General features: G+C 36.6%; 1 protein-coding gene and 1 pseudogene across 8 annotated transcripts in view; both read left to right on the top strand.

Annotated features, from left to right (window-relative positions):
* Positions 1-18547, top strand: part of FGF14 (fibroblast growth factor 14) — a 726201-nt gene that overhangs the window by 134989 nt on the left and 572665 nt on the right. The window lies entirely within an intron of this gene.
* Positions 11148-18547, top strand: part of LOC108521396 (60S ribosomal protein L39 pseudogene) — a 9344-nt pseudogene continuing 1944 nt past the window's right edge.

Consider the following 18547-nt stretch of genomic DNA (forward strand, 5'->3'; position numbering starts at 1 on the left):
CTTCCCTCCCTCCCTCCCTCCCTTCCTTCCTTCCTTCCTCTCTTCTCTCTCTCTTTCTTTCTTCTTTTTTTTTTTTCTTGAGACTTCTTTCTTCCTTTTTTTTTGAGACAGGGTCTTACTCTTGCTGTGTCTCCCAGGTTGGAGTGCAGCTGTGCAATCATGGTTCACTGCAGGGCTCCAGGGCTCCAGGGCTCAAGCAGTTCTCCCACCTCAGCCTTTTAAGTAGTTGGGACTACAGGCACTCACCACCACACCCTGCTAATTTTTGTATTATTAGCTGGGATTTCACTATGTTGCCCAGGCTGGTCCTAAATCCCAGACCTGTAGAAAGAGAAAAGAAATTAAAGATTTTTAAGAGGAGAAAAGCATTTACTATGAATTAGGAAACCAGCTTGATCATTTAAACAAACAATAAAAATCACTAATTTCTGCTTATGACATTTCAAATGTTCTACATTAGTACACACACAATCTGTTACTAAAATTAAGTTTAAGAATGTAACTATTTTTTACTTCATTCTTCTTCAGATCACAAAATTTACCTTTCAGCAAGCACAATGCTTATTTTTATCATGTGGCATAAATGAATGCCTTTAGTTGTTTTGAGGGTAGGCCATTCCAAATCTTCTGAAAAGCAAACCTCTGAACAGGTGGCGAGTCTTCAGATTTCCTCTTGGTGAAGGCTATGCACAGGAAGGAAATTACATGTTGTGGATTAATTCTGTCTCATGCTGCTATTTCTTTTTGTCGTGATTTCTATTTCCTATAAACACGATTAGTCGACGGATCAGTGGTTTGCTATTATTAACTAGGTTAGGTCTATTTTTTAGTGTCCCTGTCCAAAAGTTACTCAGCACGGGCTTGAACCACACCATATGTCCAACGTTGCTATGTTTTTGTCAAAATAATGCAATGTGGTGATATCCCTTATATTCCCTTCAACTAAAGGAAAAGTCATTGCCTTTTTCTAAGGACAGACATTGGAATTAGCTCTCACATAACTAGTTTTTATTTGTTTCATGACATGTCATAGGATATGATATCAACAATGACAACCTAACTTGCTTTATTTTTAAAAAATATTCTTTGAACTCATGAGATGTATTTGTTTATTAAATTAAAATACGTTTGAAGCTGTCTTTAAAAGTCTTATCAATGAATTTCTTTCCTTATTTTAAAATGAGATGTACTTAGTACAGTGGTTAAGAAAGTTGGGTCTCCTGGACTGGGCGCGGTGGCCAGCACTTTGGGAGGCCGAGACGGGCGGATCACAAGGTCAGGAGATCGAGACCATCCTGGCTAACCCGGTGAAACCCCGTCTCTACTAAAAAAAAATACAAAATCTAGCCGGGCGAGGTGGCGGGCGCCTGTAGTCCCAGCTACTCGGGAGGCTGAGGCAGGAGAATGGCGTAAACCCAGGAGGCGGAGCTTGCAGTGAGCTGAGATGGCGCCACTGCACTCCAGCCTGGGCGACAGAGTGAGACTCCATCTCAAAAAAAAAAAAAAAAAAAAAAAAAAAAGTTGGGTCTCCTGTCAGTGTGACATAATTCAAACTCTGGCCCTGTATCACTCAATATCTATATGATCTTGGGCTAGTTATTTCACATCTTTGTGCCTCAGTTTTCCTATCTGTAAAATTGGGATAATGACAATGACTGCCATTTCTACTGCAGAGTTTCATGTGTGTATGCATTTTTATTTAAAATAAATAAATTAACACATACGCAGTATTTAGGACAGGATCTTATGTGCCGTATTCATTCAATAAGTGTTAGATATTATTACTACCGTTCATACCGTCACCATATCCTCATTTAGGAATATTTGCTTTGTACCTGCTTTGTGTCAAGCACTGCACTTACAAGGGTGAAAAAATTATGGACAAGGTCTCTTCTATCCTAGAGCTTACGTTCAGTGGTGAGATACAAGTAATCATAATATTTAAGCAAAAAAGTCAAATAAACAAACACTAAGAAATGCATGAATTAACATAGAGTGGTAAAATAAAAAGGAGTTTATTGGACTGAGTTGTCCAGGAAAGCTTCTCTGCGTTTGTGATATTTAAACTCAAATTTCATGATAATAAAAAACAAGCCAATAAAGTAAAAGAGGGAAAATGGGGAGAGAACTGTCGGTGAAAACCTATAGGACTGAAAACGTAAGGGGTGTTTGAGGAAAAGGAAAGAAGTCAGAGTGGCTGGAGAGTGTAGGCAAAGTGGAGGGAGTCAAAAAGTACAGCCAGGGCTGGCACACGGAGAGCGGCTGGACAGGCTAAGGAGTCTGAGTGTTACTTTTTGTGCAAATGGAAGCCATTGCAGAGGAGAGACAGATTACATGTATGTTTCAAAAAGATTGGGTTGGGTCAAAGGAAGAAGCAGAGACTTAGGAGGCTACCAACGTGGCCCAATGTGAGAAACAATGGTGACCTGGTCTACAGAGGTGGGAGCCAGGGTGGAAAGAAGAGGAAAGATTAAATTTTTGGAATTATTTTTTTGCCATGCTGTCTACTTGGCCACACATCAGACAGATACCCAAAAGTGTTCAATGATAGTGATCGTCATTCATAACATTTATTACGGACCCAGACACTGTACTAGTTATTTGGAATTTAAACTTATATTCTTGTAGGGAAAATGGACATGTGAAAATTAATAAAACACAGTGTGATATTAACTCTAGTGAGCCTAAATAGATGGTATGAGTACTCAAAGGAGCTCACTCATCTGGGGCTTTCCAAAAGAATTCATGGAAGAAATAATATTGGATTTTAGCTTCCATTGATGATGGGTTGGAGTTTGGCATGTTGAGAAATGGGCAGATATGCATTCTGGACAGAAAATGGAGGTGCGTGGCTCAGAATTATAAACGTTCATGGAGTGTTTAGAGAAAATTACATGAATTGCTGTGACTGGAACACGGCAAATGGACAAGACAGAATGGTGAAGAGAAGGATGAGTGTGATGGAGTTTTATTTTGCAGGAAGGAGTGCTGGGGAACTGGCAAACCAATATGAGATATAAAAATTGTTAAAATTTGGCAAAGATTCAGAATTTAATTTCAGGAAAATTTCACTAAAACCAAATTAACCAAAACTGTCTATCGTAATATTAATTCTAATAAGTATTTACCACAAAACCAAGGGTAATTGACTAAATCACTCCTTCACATAGCAAGATGAAACTAATACTATCTCTGCAGAGCATGCAGAGTAACTAGCTAATGTGAACACAGGAACTGTGTCCTTTTAGAACCATGTTAACTGCTTATTGTATAAATGTTCATGCATTCATTTCTTTTAGCAAACAGCATAAGCAAGGAAGTAATACTTTAATGCATTTATTCAATGGTAACAATGATACTTGCATTAAATCAGATTTATCTGACAACAAATTTTGAAAGCACTTTACACAGAATATATACCCGAACATCAGTTGCTATAAACATGACAAAGGACTTAGATATTTACTCTATCATGAATTCATAATAATAAATAAGAAAAACGTTAAGACAAACAAATAAATGACAAAGAGCTTGAACAGACAATTCAGCGAGAAGGAAAAACAAATACCCAGACATAAAATGCAATGCAATGTACAATATATATGTATATGTGTCTATATATTTATGCTCACAGCTCAAATCATGTAAGTGAAATTCAACTTACATTGTTTATAAAAGTAAATTCTTGGCAAGCAGTTTGACAATATGTATAAAGATCCTTAAAAGCTTTTATATATTTGGTAAGTAATTCTGTTTCTGAGAATCTATCCTAAGAAAACAAACCTAAGTAGCTAAAGTGTTACAGTAATGAAAATAGCTGAAATTTCTATCTATAGAGAAATGTTTTGAGATTCAGTGGTAAAGTCATTTCATGTAATATGATACAGATTTTGAAATATGACTTATTAAAATTGTGCAATAACATAGGAAATGCTACCAATAGAGAATAAAAATCAGAGTAAAAATTATGTTTATACTTAAAGTATATGAAATACCTTAGAGACACACACACAGAGAGAGAGAGAGAGAGAGAGAGAGAGAGAGAGAGAGAGATGAAAGACATTTACTATGTGGATGTTTCTAAGTGAAGGAATACAGTTCTTTTTTTTTTTTTCCTGAATGTTTCATATTTTCTTGAAGCAGCACATAATACTATTATAACATCATTTTACTTAAAATTTTACAACTTTATTGTCAGATGACAGATTAATTCTATTTTAAATTGTAAAAATTTAAGACCAGAGAATTTTTTAAAATTTGCTCAGGCACAATATTAGGTACTGGTGAAATAATGGAAAAAAACCTGTCCCTGCCTTTGAGCAGCAATTCGACTCGGGCATGGTGAGATGCACAGCTCCTGGTCAGGCCCCTAGCTTGTGGAAACCATCATAACCAGGCCTTCCAAACAGATGGTATCTATCCACTAGTTTCTGACTTTTTTTTTTTTTTTTTTTTTAAGGGTGAATCTCACTATGTTGCCCAGGCTGGCCTTGAATTCCTAGGCTCAAGTGATCCCCCTGCCTCATTCTCCAGAGTAGCAGGGATTACAGGTGTGTGCCACCACATCTGACTTCCATCAACTTTTGTTAAAGATTGCCAGGGTAGAGCTGGGTGTGATGGCACATGCCTGGCAGTCCTAGCTACTCAGGAGGCTGAGACAGGAAGGTAACTGGAACCCAGGAGTTCAAGGCCAGCTTGAGCAACATATTGAGACTCCATCCCTAAAATAAAATATAATATAATAAAATACAAAATAAAATAAAATAAAGATTACCAGGGTGATAATTTAACTTGCCCAAGAAATTCACCACATCTCTACTTACATGTGAATAAAATTTTCTATCATGTAATTTTTCTTAATCCTGTTTTTATAAGAGATGACAACAGTTACCACCATTCTTTATATAATAGCCCACCTAATATTAAAAGTAGAATTACGCTTTTTATGGTCTTCCCCAATCTGCCTGTACTATCCATGCTGAGAGACACTTTCAGAGTTAACACAAATAACTTTGTTTTACAACTATAGTCTATTGCTGATTGTGAAATTTGTGATATATTAGCAGAAAATTGCCTTGACTGTTGAATTCGCATATGTCCAGTTGGTCTCCACCTAGGACTTTGTGACTTTTGCTTTTCCTGATGAACTGTTTTTCACTTTTCCAATATTTGTGCCTAACAAGTCATTCACTGCCTGTTTCAGACCACATTTTTCTGTATCACCCAAACATTAAGCTTGAATTATGTTTTTCTCAGTTGAATGTTACTTCACCATTTAATGAGAAAGTTGTATCTCTCCAGATTGCTAATTGTTAGGTGATATGGTACACAATATAAATATTATTTTGCCAGCATAAATAACATTTCTATCTTCTTAGTAATCTGTTGAATGATCTTCTTATAGAGGCAGATAAAATTGGTTGCCATGGTGAGTTTATCATTAGACTTATCAAAAGATTAGTCAGTCTTTTGATGGAAATAAATTTTTGACTAGAAATTTCCAGGTAACATCTGTAGTCTTTATTAAGTTTTGATTTATATGATTTAAATTATAAAATCATGTTCATCATATAAAATTAAAATATAACAAGTCAGAAATAAGAAGTGAAATTCTCTTTCTCCCATTACTCCTGGTTTCCTTTATTAGAAACTCTATTGAGATTTTCATATGTATTTGCATATATTAATCTAGACATTTTCCTGTATCCACAACATTATATATGTATATAATGTATTATAACTTACATAACTTTTATATAATATCTATATATTTTGGTTTTACTCAAATGATATCATAGTATAACATTATTCTGCGGCATTTTCACCAAAATTATCATGCAAAATGTTCACATCAGTCATTTTAGATCTTCCTTATTGTTTTTTACAATAAGGAAAATGTTTTTTATAATTACACATTATTCCTTTGTGTGGATTATTATGAACTATTTCACTAACCTTAGTGAGTTAGTCAATGATACCGAGTGCCTGCAATGTGCTTGGACTTATGTTGGATGTCACGGAGACAGTGGTGAACAAAGACCAAGACTTTGTCCTCAAAGTGCTCACATTTTTGTGTTCTTAAGGGTAAGTTTTTCACTATTATGGCAGCTTTTCTATTCAGAGTAAATTTTATTCCATTTACATTTATTGATTTCACAAATGTGTGTGGTCCTATTCTGATGTCTTAGAAGATTGTATTTCATGATTTATTTTTTCCTTCTTATCTGTTTATAGCTAAATAGAATGTATTCTTTTTTTTTTGTATTTTTTGAGGCGTGAAAAATGTCAGCTGAACTAATCAGCTTCTTTTAGTAGTTTTCTCAATATCTTTAGATAATACATTTGAATAACCATTTTTTGATTATAAACTTTGTACAATGTCTGTCTGCTTTGAAACTTAGAAATTACTATGTTTGTATTTTCTTTTACCCCCTAATTTTAGTACTTTACATGATTGTAAAATATCAAGGATTATAACATTTACATTCTGTTCTGTAACCATAATCATCTTGTTTATTTAAATCTAGTTTTTCATTTATATTGATCTAGCACTAGCACTCATCCTTTATAGAGAACACATTATTTAAGTTTATCTCTTGCTTGAAGATATCTTTCTCTCTCTCTCCATATATATATAGCCACATATATAACCATAGATGTGATACATATATCCTTTACATGTATGATACATAACTTTAAAAATGGCCAATATATTTCATATGTCCTTGAATATTCCAAAAAATTATTATTTTTGTCTATACACTTGACTGAAAAATCTTGGCTGAGTATTCAATGTATGAGTCATATATTTTTTCTGTTAGAATTTTGCCAGCATTTCTCCACTGCATTGGTCATTGGAAGTTGATGTCTGAAATGCTCCCAATTTGCTTTTTCTCCACCACACTGTGCCAAGCACACTGTTCAGTGCTGGAGGCACAAAGAGGGAGAAGTCTCAGATACCTTCATTGAGAAGCGCCACTACTAGGGTGTCGTTGAGCCCAAAATCAGTCATCTGGCTCATGGACATAATTCTAACCCAATAGTTTTGAATAGAAAGTTTATCTTTTGTCTTAAGGTCCAGTAACTTCACTAGAATCTTCAGTTAACGTTCCACATCATTTCTTTGTAAATACAGTGTGATTCTTTAACTTCATCATTTTTTTATTTCAAGAAAGACTTCTTTTGTTAAACCATTGAGCTTTTGCCTGTTTCTTTGTTTTTGTTTGTTTTCTTCAAGAATATCAATTTTGACCATTTGGTCACTTTTGTCTTCTGTTAACTATTGTTTTCTGTCTCCAGTGAGTTTATATGTTTATTCCTTTATTTTTGTGTAATTTGCTTCTTACTGGTTTCAGCAGTATATATTCCATTCTTTTCTTTTTTAAGTGTAGTTTTCATCTGAAAAATGACTATACTGATATTTTCAATTTATTTTCTGAAATTGGTGAGTTCATGTTTTATCTCTGTTATCTTTGATCCCTCTTTTATATATTTAATATCTTTTTAAAATTCTTTACCTAGAATCCATGGTCCATGTTACATGTTTTCTTTAGATTCTTTAAGAATATCATTTGATATAAATTTGCTTCTGCTTATCGGGAGCAATTCTTTTATAAAATGTGGCATTTATCTGATCTTTGATTCTTTCTCTCCCTCCTGCATTCTCTCTTTGAGATAAGCAGATCACCCACAAAGAGGATTAGGCTTGTTGTAATTGGATGTTTAAATTACACATTTTTATTTTGTAATTTAGAGTTTGCTTATCACTGATCTGGTGACCTTGGTATGCAATTCCAAAGAGGGAGGTTCCTCTTTCTTCAGCTCTTCTAACTCCATCTAACTCCATCTTTGGCAGTTTCTTGGTGTCAGGAGTTTTAATGGGAAAACAAAACAAAACAAAATGGCCAATATTTGTCATTTACCTTTAGTCAGCCTCTTCTACTGTTCTGGGAAGTAGAAGTTAAGCCTACGTTTTCTCACCCTAAGTAAAAGATCACTAATTACCAGTTACTTTTAAGAAATCTGCATCTTGGTCAAGATGTAGAGAGATGAGTTGTCCCTTATTTTTTCTCTCATTTTGTATCAATTCAATTGTATTTTGCAATAGTCTTCTTTGTCTTTTTTGTGGGGCTGTCATAGCTTCCCAATTTCATTGCAATCATAATTTTATCTAATTCTTATTTATTTTAATCAATGTTTTAAATTACAATGCAGGAAGCAAATAAATATTTTTTTCTTCTTATATTTTACAAGAAATCTCCATTAGTATGCTTCAAAATAAAGTAATCAAAGTAAGCATTTGCATCAATTAAAAAAAATTTTTTTTGATTTTGAGAAAGAAAACACTTTTCAGTGTTTTCAGTTCTTAGGTAAAGTGTTTTCAGTTCTCAGGGACAAATGTATTCTGGAATTCTAATTTTGATTTCTTCACTTACCAGCTGTGATTCTTCTATTTAGTCATTAAATTTTCTCAGTCTGAAGGGGATAAAATTGCTACTTACCTCACAAGGCTATTTTGTGAGAAAAAAACAGAATAAGACATGAAAATTTGGAAAGCTACCAATTGTAATGCAAGTATCAGGTACAGTCAATATTTACATTTTACATATGGAAAACATGTCCATTTTCCATGTGGAAAAAACCCCAAGTCATGGCTTATAGAAGACAATAATAGATTCTGCTTTTTGCTTGAGTTATCTTCGGATGAGCTCTGATTTTTCACCAAGTCTGATGGAGATTGACAATAGTGCGTATCAGTGTGTGCATGCTTGAATCACTTTCATTTATCCTCACCTTCCGTCATGTTTGCTAAAAGAGATAATGAACCTGGCAGTTCTATTTCTGAGCATTTACAAGGCAGAAATGGGTATGGAGAGTTAAGGAGTTTGTACCAGAAAGAGCCAAAATTTACTTACACAAAAACATAATGGGGAAATAAAGGGCAGTGGAGACCTCATTTTGGAGGAAAGTTTTGATGGAGGATGAGAATGAAAAAGGAAGAGAGAGGCCAAGTTAAAAAGAGAGAAAAGACATTTTAAAATTATGTATCTTGGTTATGAATTGAATTTCTTTTAATATTTTCAAAAGATACAAGTATGTGTTAGAACTATTTTTAATTACTTTGGGATGAAGGACTGTGTTTCTTTATGATACAGAATGACATAGGACTTACATGGGATGCCTCCGATTTCCTCTTCCTATCTATTGTCAGCTCTTCTTCATCCCATGCTGTTCCCTGGGAGACTGACCTTGACCTTTGGTGAATGGGCTGCATGATCAAGCAACTAGCAGGAGAAGAGTGAGACTGGGGATTTTGTCCTAATACCCTCTTCCTGACAGTCACTGTGGACCAACTGTGTCCTTTGACAATAGGTCATGGTTCCTCTGAGATCATTTCCTGACTCCAGGTTTAAATAACCACTCCCCTCTTGTCCTTGTTGACTCAGGTGTTTTCGCCTCCCACCATCTTTAGCTCCCAGATAGTGTTACTATCCTTTGTGGTTTCTGTACAACCTGTATAGACTCGTAAATAATTCCTTTATAAACTCCCTACTCAACAAGAAATGTGTTATTTTCTGCTAGAACCCGAAATCATACAGGACCAAATGAAGCCGTTAGACTTATGTGGTTTGTCGAAATATGCTTTAAGTGTCTGATATTGTCCTAGAAAAAACACAGGCGATCTAATGGCCATATAACTCAATCAGCTGAAGTGGTCAGAACTTTTTTTTTTTTTGACCAGTTTTCATGCTTTATATATTTCATGCTTTCCACGTCAATAGTAGATGCTAATTTTATGGAGAATGAGCAAAGAATGCAAAATTTTTTTTGAGCCTCAACTTCGCATTGGTGTCAGTGTTCAGCATTTCATTGTCCTTTGTAATCCTGGTATAAATCGCATAAGAAAAGTCTATTTTGCTTCATTTTTACAGATGAGTATCATGAGTCTTAAATTGTTTCTCCAACTCTCAAAACTGGCAAATGACAGAGCTGTGATTCAAACAGCTTTGATCTCAATCCATCTAAAATTGATTCCCCAAATTTATTATACCTCAGAAGTACACAGGAATTCTTTTAAAAATACAAATTATTAGGATTATCTCAGATACCCAAAAAAAAAAAAAAAAAAAAAAAAAAAGAAAAGAGAAAACCTCTAGGGGTTCTCGATTTGGAAAGATTATCTAAGCCCTCACCCCTCACTTGATGATTGTGATATGCAGCCAGTTTGGAAAGACTAAAGTTTCAAATTGATTCTGCCCCTAAATGTCAATCAACTTTTTCCCCCTGGTTCTTATATTTGGCCTTTCAAATACCTTAAACAGAGCCATATTAACAGAGAGTGAATTATTTCACTGTCTAAGGGTGTTTATTCTGATTTTCCCTCTAGGTCACTTCTTAAACAAATTCTGAATTGTAGGAATTCTGCATGAACTAAAAGCAATANGTTTCAAATTGATTCTGCCCCTAAATGTCAATCAACTTTTTCCCCCTGGTTCTTATATTTGGCCTTTCAAATACCTTAAACAGAGCCATATTAACAGAGAGTGAATTATTTCACTGTCTAAGGGTGTTTATTCTGATTTTCCCTCTAGGTCACTTCTTAAACAAATTCTGAATTGTAGGAATTCTGCATGAACTAAAAGCAATATGAATTATATCCAGAAATATGGTACTAGAAATATTTTTATCTGTACTAACATTATTTAAAACAAAATTATATTAGAGTCCATGAAAATACATAGAGCCTAAATTAGTAATTCTGATATGTACAAAGTGAGCAAAGTATATGTTTTTGTAAAAGTTGGCATAAAATGAGAATATTGAATTACTTCATAATCTCTCTCTAATCTTCACGCACAATAGGTACTGTCTCTATTGGAGGTGCCTTTCATGTGTTTAAGGAATGAAGAAGAAAATGTGGTATTATATAAACCCTTAGGACTTGAGACTAAATCTTTGTCCTATTCATCAAATTATAATACTACATAATTTTTCACTGCCTAGTACTCCATTTCTCCATCTTTAAAATGACAGCAAGTCTACCTTACTAAAGTTCAAAGAAATATCCTATAAAATCTGCTCTTTAAAAAAATAAATCATCCTTTCTGTGCCATCTGTGTGGTGTGTGCTTGACTCTGCTTCTCGCCATGTCTTCTCATAAGACTTTTAGGATTAAGTGATTCCTGGCCAAGAAACAAAAGCAAAATCATCCCATTCCCCAGTGGATTCAGAAGAAAACTGGTAATAAAATCAGGTACAACTCCAAAAGGAGACATTGGCGAAGAACCAAACTGGGTCTATACGGAATTGCACGTGAGATGGCACACATATTTATGCTGTCTGAAGGTCGCAATCGTATTACCATATCAAAATGAAAATTTCATCACTATCTGGAGAGTTGAACGTATTTTGTTGGGAATATATTTTTTTCTATCTGAATCTGTTATGAATGCGTTGGTTTGCTGGGTTCAGTAATAAATACGTGAGAACTTTTGTTCAAATAAAAATCAATCAATCAAGCACTGACTTCTGAGATGACATAAAATAAAAGCATCGAAATAAAAGCAATAAAATAAAGGTAAACATGAACTACTGTGGGCTTCATAAAAAGTCCAAATATCAATGAAAGTGTGTTATTCAACCATTGAGAATCCACTGCCTAACATAATGCTTACCTGTTAGTAGGTGCTAAATTTTGGCTTTACTTGGCTATATCGGATAGTTATTATATAATGTAACAGATATGTGCATGGATTTTTTAGAGCTACATTTACACTTGAAAATCTATCAAAATAATTACTCCTGCTAGGAATTTTAGAATGACTTTTTAATATAAACATTTACCCACCAAGGAACATCAAGGTTAGAAAGGTCTCAGTGATAGGAATTGTAGCACTAGTTTTTCTTTATAAAGTTCCTCACACAGGGGAACAGAGTGAGCAGGAAATAAAAGTGATTTTCCTTTTAAGTTTGATTGGTTGAAAGGGAGGTCCAAGCAACAGTAGGTATGCAATAATGATTCTGAATTTTTATTTCCATTGTAGATAGCAAACGTTCGCTTCTGAAAAGCTTTAGAGTGTTTTAACCTAAATACCTAAATATTTCCACTTAAAATTTTTATTTTAAGTGTTATGACCTTAAAATGTTTTATTTTAGCATCTATTAGAGTAAAACAGTACAAGTGTTTCTTGCTCTATCCATGAAAAAAAAAGTTTTCCCAATAATTGTGATAACTAAAGATCAGCATCTGCTTTATAACATTCACATCTGTTTGCTCAGTAGAATTTGTCCTGCCCTCAGCCACAACTAGTACTGAGTATTCGAATCCACAAGCCTACTGCTTCCAGGAAGAATCATGTAGCCAAACACTCAACTTAAATGGGCCCCCTTTCTCCACACATCCTGATACAGTTGCTAATGAAGCCATGCATCCCATCTGTCAAGCATTTTGGGTGATCACACCAAAGAGGCCTTGGGCAAAAAGACTCCTACATATCCCCAGCTCAACAAAACCTACTGGGTTCCCCTATTTTATTTTAGGGTAATAATTTCTTCTTTATTTAAAATTCAATAGGAAAATCATTTTGTCTTTAAAACTTATGAAAGTCTTTGAAAATTAGATTGTTTAATTTGAATTCTAGGAATGTGCTTTTATATTTCCTTATGTGTGATGTATTTTTATAGAAGACATTGGACACTCAAAGCTGATAGCCACCCTTGTTAGAAAGGAACCATTTAGTCATTATTTCTGAGGCCTGCTGTCATCCTTCCTTCCCCAGTTTGGGAAAGAGAGGGTAGTATAACGGGTTATTTTGGAATATGCAAGACATGTGCTGATGAGCTATAATTACATAGTGACATCTTGGGAACTGCTATTTGGATGCTGCTTCCAGCTAATTTATAATTCTTTAAAAGATGCTACGTTCACATTGGTTTTCATTTACTTTCATTTTTTCCCATTTCTTTAAAGCTGGTAGCTTTGCTATTGGTTTAAATGTCTCAACGATTTTCTTCTACGACATCCAGCCAAGCTGAATTAAAACTTGTAACAGCCAAGAAGCTAAAGGTAAAGCTCCTTAAATATTTTCCAAAATTATCTAATTGCTTCTTACAAAACTTCTCCTTTGTTTTTGGTGCCTTGTTTTATCCTAATTGTCAGACAGTCCGAGTGGATCTTACTAGGATCCCGTGATCTTTTTGCCCTTACTGGGGCCTGATGTCATTTTTTGTAGACACTGATGTAAAATAAAATGATATGAATCTGTTCAGATGAAACCATTTTAGTTATTCACTTTTTGGGTATCTGAGTATCTCCTATGGACACAGTTTCTTCCCCCAAGTAGCTGACAATTTTCTGGGACAGGGGCAGGGAAAGAGGTGGCAACAATAGCGGGCACAATGGGAGTACTTCTCTGGAGGAGTTAGGAAAGGCGCTGGCAAGTAACTTCTCTGTTGAGACACGTGGTATAATAGGCATCATTCAGAGAAGGGGATAGGGCAAGGAAGAACACTTTAGGCACGGGAACAGTATGTCTCACAAGAAGGAGGTAAGAGCGAACAGGCCACACTGGGTGTGTACTGCAAGTTGCTGGATAGGATAAAGGTTCTAAAGGCAAACTCAGCCCATTTATAGAATGTCTTAAAACATGGCCAGTTAGTTTTCCCTTGATCCTGATGCCCGTTTTGCTTCTTGGCATGTTACAGCAAATGAACAGGAGTCAATGTGATAGAGATAGCAAAGTTGTCTCTCTAGTCGTCCTATTAGCATGTTGTAGTGAATTGGAGAAGAGAAGCAGCTGCAGGTTTGCAGAGGAAATCAAAACAGCAATTGCTGATACTCCCCATGGAACCATCAGGAAAGCTCAGCACAGAGAGGCTCTAGAGAGCCCAGCAGTCTGAAATGCTGCCACGCCAGTGCCTGGAGGGCATTGCTTTGCTCTCCACTGCATTTGATCCTCAATCGTCATTTGATACTGAAACAAACTTTCAGTAAAAAAAGTGTGATCAGTTCAATGGTGAACTGATCTATTTTTTACTTGAGGTAACTTGAGATTTAGTTTTAACTTTAGATATAAATATCTGAGAATCTGAGTACCAGTTACCCATTCAAAAGATAACTAGATTTCAACTCTGTCCCAAGGAAAATTTACATAAAATTATTCTCTCCTCCCCTTCTCCCCCTTCTTTTCTTCTCTCTTCCTCCTTCTCCTCCCTCTTCTCTTTTTCTTCTTTTCTGACTCCTCCTCCTCCTCCTCTCTTTCTTGCCTGAAGATCAAGGGCTTCGCTAGTGATGTGCTCATCCTTAACCAACATGCAAATTATGAATCTCCTGAAAGGGGGTCAGGAACATGGGAAACAGCTCCCTCTGTCCGGTGAGGACTGAAGATGTAGTATTTATACTTACATTTTTAAAAGATGCAGAAAAAAATGCTCCTGCTTTTTTTCCAGAGCAAAGACATAAAGCAATGGGTGTCACAGAAATAGTTACTGGAATCAGAGGCAGATTCCTACTTCTGTCTCTATCACAGACTAGCTATGTGGCATCTTGGGCTAGCATGGGATGTTCGGTGCCTTACATTGATCTAGAACTCTGCTTTGTTTGTTCTTCTTATAAAAAGCATATGTGGAGAACCTAGAATCTTCTAGGTGCTATGCTGGCTTCTGGGGAATGTGAAGGTAAAAACATCCTACCTTGATAGAGCAGAGTCAATGGGGGGAAGGCTCCCACAGGGGTGATAAATCCAGAGAGAAACAAATTCACAATGAAAGTGGGATGAGATATATGCCATGAGACGGGTGGACATGAGTATCTACAAAAACAAGGAGGAGTATCACCTAACAGGGATTGGAGAACCAAGGTTGCAGTCAGGGAAGTTTTTATAGGGGAAGGGATGTTGGATGAACAACATAGAATGAGACTCTGTTTCAAAAAACAAAACAAAACAAAAAACCAGGAAAATAAAATCATTTAGGAGAGATAGCGGGGAGTGGGGATGTGCTCACAAAGGGAGTGTGGTCTGTTTAGGAGCTGTGAGGGGCTCAGTTTGTGTCCACAGGGCAGGTGTGTTGATGAGTGGTGGGCATGGACCTGGAGGGGAAAGCTGAGGCCAGAGCCGCATGCTGCCTAGCATGTCATGCTTTGGATCTCATCTGGAGAGTGGTGGGAGCCACTGCAGTCTTTCCACAGAGGAGTAAGATCATGATGTTTGCATTTCAGGACAGCCTCTTTGTGCCTTGGTAGTGCCCTTCAAAAAATGAGCAGGTGAATGAGGAGATGATTTCTAACTTTTTCAAATCATGTTCTTTTTGAGAATATTAAAATTTTCTCTAGAAAAAATGCACATACAGGTAAAACTATCTATTAACTTCCTGGGAGGCATAAAAAGCCCCTGAAGTCCAACCATGGATCACTGGCTTATCAGCTCCCCATTGTAAAGGTCTGTGTTTACTTTTCACATTAGTTTTACTTGAATGGTATTTGTCCCAAACCTACTTAAGAGATCCTGATATTGTTTTTACATTATTATTTGTATGTTTCTCCATTCAGTTAATGAAATCAAGAGCACATCTCTCACAAAGCTCATGTGCAGCCCCTCTGACATTACCCACAGCACAGTAGGTGGAATCAGTGATCCATAGAGATGGCTATCATTCTAGGGAGCTTGGGCTCAGGGATGGTGGAACGACCCATCTGTTGCCATATTCTTCTCATGGGCTGCAGTCCCCAGACTGAAAGTGTGGGGGCAAGAAATCAACACTCATGTAGGGATTTGGCAAGCAATGCCCAAGCTCCCAGAGTCCTAGGCAGGCCAGTGTCTAGGGTGAGGCAGTCCCAAAAGGGAACTAAGACAGAATTCCTCTGCCAATTGTGGCAGAGGAAAGGACACAGCAGCTTGGGCAAGCAAGAGGGGTGGAGGCAGGCAACCTCCACGGTCGCTCGGCCTCCTGGCCTCATTGGTGGGTGGGGCACAGTACAAATGGCTAGTCCCTCACATGTAGGCTGAAGCTGCTGCTGTGCTCCCAGCTTGATGTGGTTTGACTGTGTCCCCACCCAAATGTTATCTTGAATTGTAGCTCCCATAATTTCCACATGTTATGGGAGGGACCTGGTGGGAGATAATTGAATTATGGGGGCGGCTTCCCCATACTCTTCTCATGGTAGTGAAGAAATCTTATAAGATCTAATGGTTTTATAAGAGGAAACCCCTTTCATTTGGCTTTCATTCTTTCTTGTCTGCTGCCATGTAAGACATGCTTTTCACCTTCCACCATGATTGTCAGGCCTCTCCAGCCATGTGGAACTGTGGGTCCATTAAACATTTTTCTTTGTAAATTACCCAGTCTCTTTAAGTATGTCTTTATCAGTAGCATGAGAACAGACTAATACACAGCTATAGGTGGAAGTGGCTGAGGAATTGGGCCAGAAACGGACATGGGTTAGTTCAGCTTGAAGAGCTAGGAAGAAGAAAAGAAAGGAGAAGACTGAAGGTGGCCCCTACAGGAACACTGCAGACTCTCAGCCTTGTCAAATGCTTGGGTTCTTGCATGAAGCTCTCCCTTTTCCTTGTGGCTTAGTGGCAGCAAGTATGCAAAATGAAAGTATTGATGGAAATAATATACATTGGCAGAAGATGGGTAGTTGGGGACTCTATTGGTTAGAAATGCACATGCATGCGGCCGGGCATGGTGGCTCACACCTATAATCCTAGCATTTTGGGAGGTTGAGGCAGGTGGATCACTTCAGGTCAGGAGTTTGAGACCAGCCTGGCCTCTACTAAAACTACAAAAATTAGTTGGGCATGGTGGTGCACACCTATAGTCCCAACTACTTAGGCTGCTGAGGCAGAAGAATCACTTGAACCCGGGAGGTGGAGGTTGTGATGAGACAAGATCATGCCACTGCACTCCAACCTGGGAGACAGAGTGAGACTCCGTCTCAAAAAAAAAAAAAGAAGGAAAGAAATGGACATGCATACAAAAAGGAAAAAAAAGATGTCACATTAAAACCATCAGCAAACTAATGAAATAATTTACTTCCAAAAATGTCCTTATTATTGGAGGCAATGCATTTCTATCTGTTGGTAGCTATGTTTTTTGTTTTTCTAATAGGTAAACTGTGTATACCTACCATTATATATTCTGATGCTATTGTCATGAGAGAAATGCCAATTTTAGGTTAGCTGATGCTTAGTTTTGTAATAATTTTACTGCCTTTATTATGCCAATTATTATGCAAACCAATTCTCCTTTTTCCTTATATACCAGATCAAGTTCAATACAAGCCACCACATTGAGATAGAAACGTGTTAATTCCATGTGAAAAGTGAAGGCAAATGGATGTCATTTCATTGAGCAAAAATATCATTTATTTTTTCAACATATTTTCAGTTCATGACCAATTATTTTAACTCAAAACTACTTAGATTTCATTTATATACCTGATACTGCATAACATATAACTTAAAGTCAAACTGTTCTACATGGACTAATTTTATTATATTATTAGCATCAACTCTTAATTTTAAATCAAGCAATGTCACCCATTTGTTAAGCTTCCCTTATGTTCTAGCATGAGCAATTACTAGTAAGTTATATAATAATTTAGGACAGATCTTGTGGAGGAAGTAAGTTCTGCTTAAAATGTGGGAAATTCCAGAAGATGTGTTAACTCTTTAGAGCATCTGATTCAGTAGTTCCCAAGGGAAGTTTGAGAAATGTTCCAACAAAATTTGACAAGTTGCTAGGCACCTCTGTTTTAACTTCTACATTAGTTGCTTTTTTCTTCTTCTTTTTTTTTTTTTTTTTTTTTTTTTTGAGACAGAGTCTCGCTGTGTCGCCCAGGCTGGAGTGCAGTAGCGTGATCACTGCTCACTGCAACTTCGACCTTCTGGGTTCAAGTGATCCTCCCACCTCACCCAGCTGAGTACCTGGGACTACAGTGTGTCCCACCATGCCTGGCTAATTTCTTTTCATTTTTTTTTTGTAGAGAAGGGGTCTTCCTGTGTTGCTCAGCTGGTCTTGAACCCCTAAACTCTCAGTCTTCCAAAATGCTGGGATTACAGGCGTGAACCACCATGCCTAGCCTATTAGCTACTTTTAAAAGACTTCATAGAATGTATGTGACCTGTGTTCTCAATCTTCTTTTCATTTCTCCCTCTCTTCCATCAACTCGTACCATCCCTTTATGTTTCCAAATCAAAACACTGCTCCATCCTGATTTAGAGTTTGAGTTATTGCTGTGCCTCACCTGTCCCCAAGTTGAAACTGGATGGTCTTGGGTATTTTCCAATCAATGAGTTTTTTTTTTTTTGTTAATTATTGTCAAATTCAAGTTTATTTTCTAAAACCGGTTTCTCCACCAGAACCAGTCCCACCATCACGAATGCCTTGTAAAAGTTTCCTGACATTAAGTTTAAAGGAAGATGCATTGAAGTACCAAGGTTACAGTCCTAAAGCAGCGTGCTCACTCACAATATTAGCCCTTTAGAAGTTAGGTGATGGTAGGTGTCTGCAGACCTATGGTCTTTTTTTTTTTTTTTTTTTTTTT

The sequence above is a fragment of the Rhinopithecus bieti genome, unplaced genomic scaffold (genome assembly GCF_001698545.2).
Source record: "Rhinopithecus bieti isolate Rb0 unplaced genomic scaffold, ASM169854v2 scaffold_2254, whole genome shotgun sequence".
Classification (NCBI taxonomy): domain Eukaryota; kingdom Metazoa; phylum Chordata; class Mammalia; order Primates; family Cercopithecidae; genus Rhinopithecus; species Rhinopithecus bieti.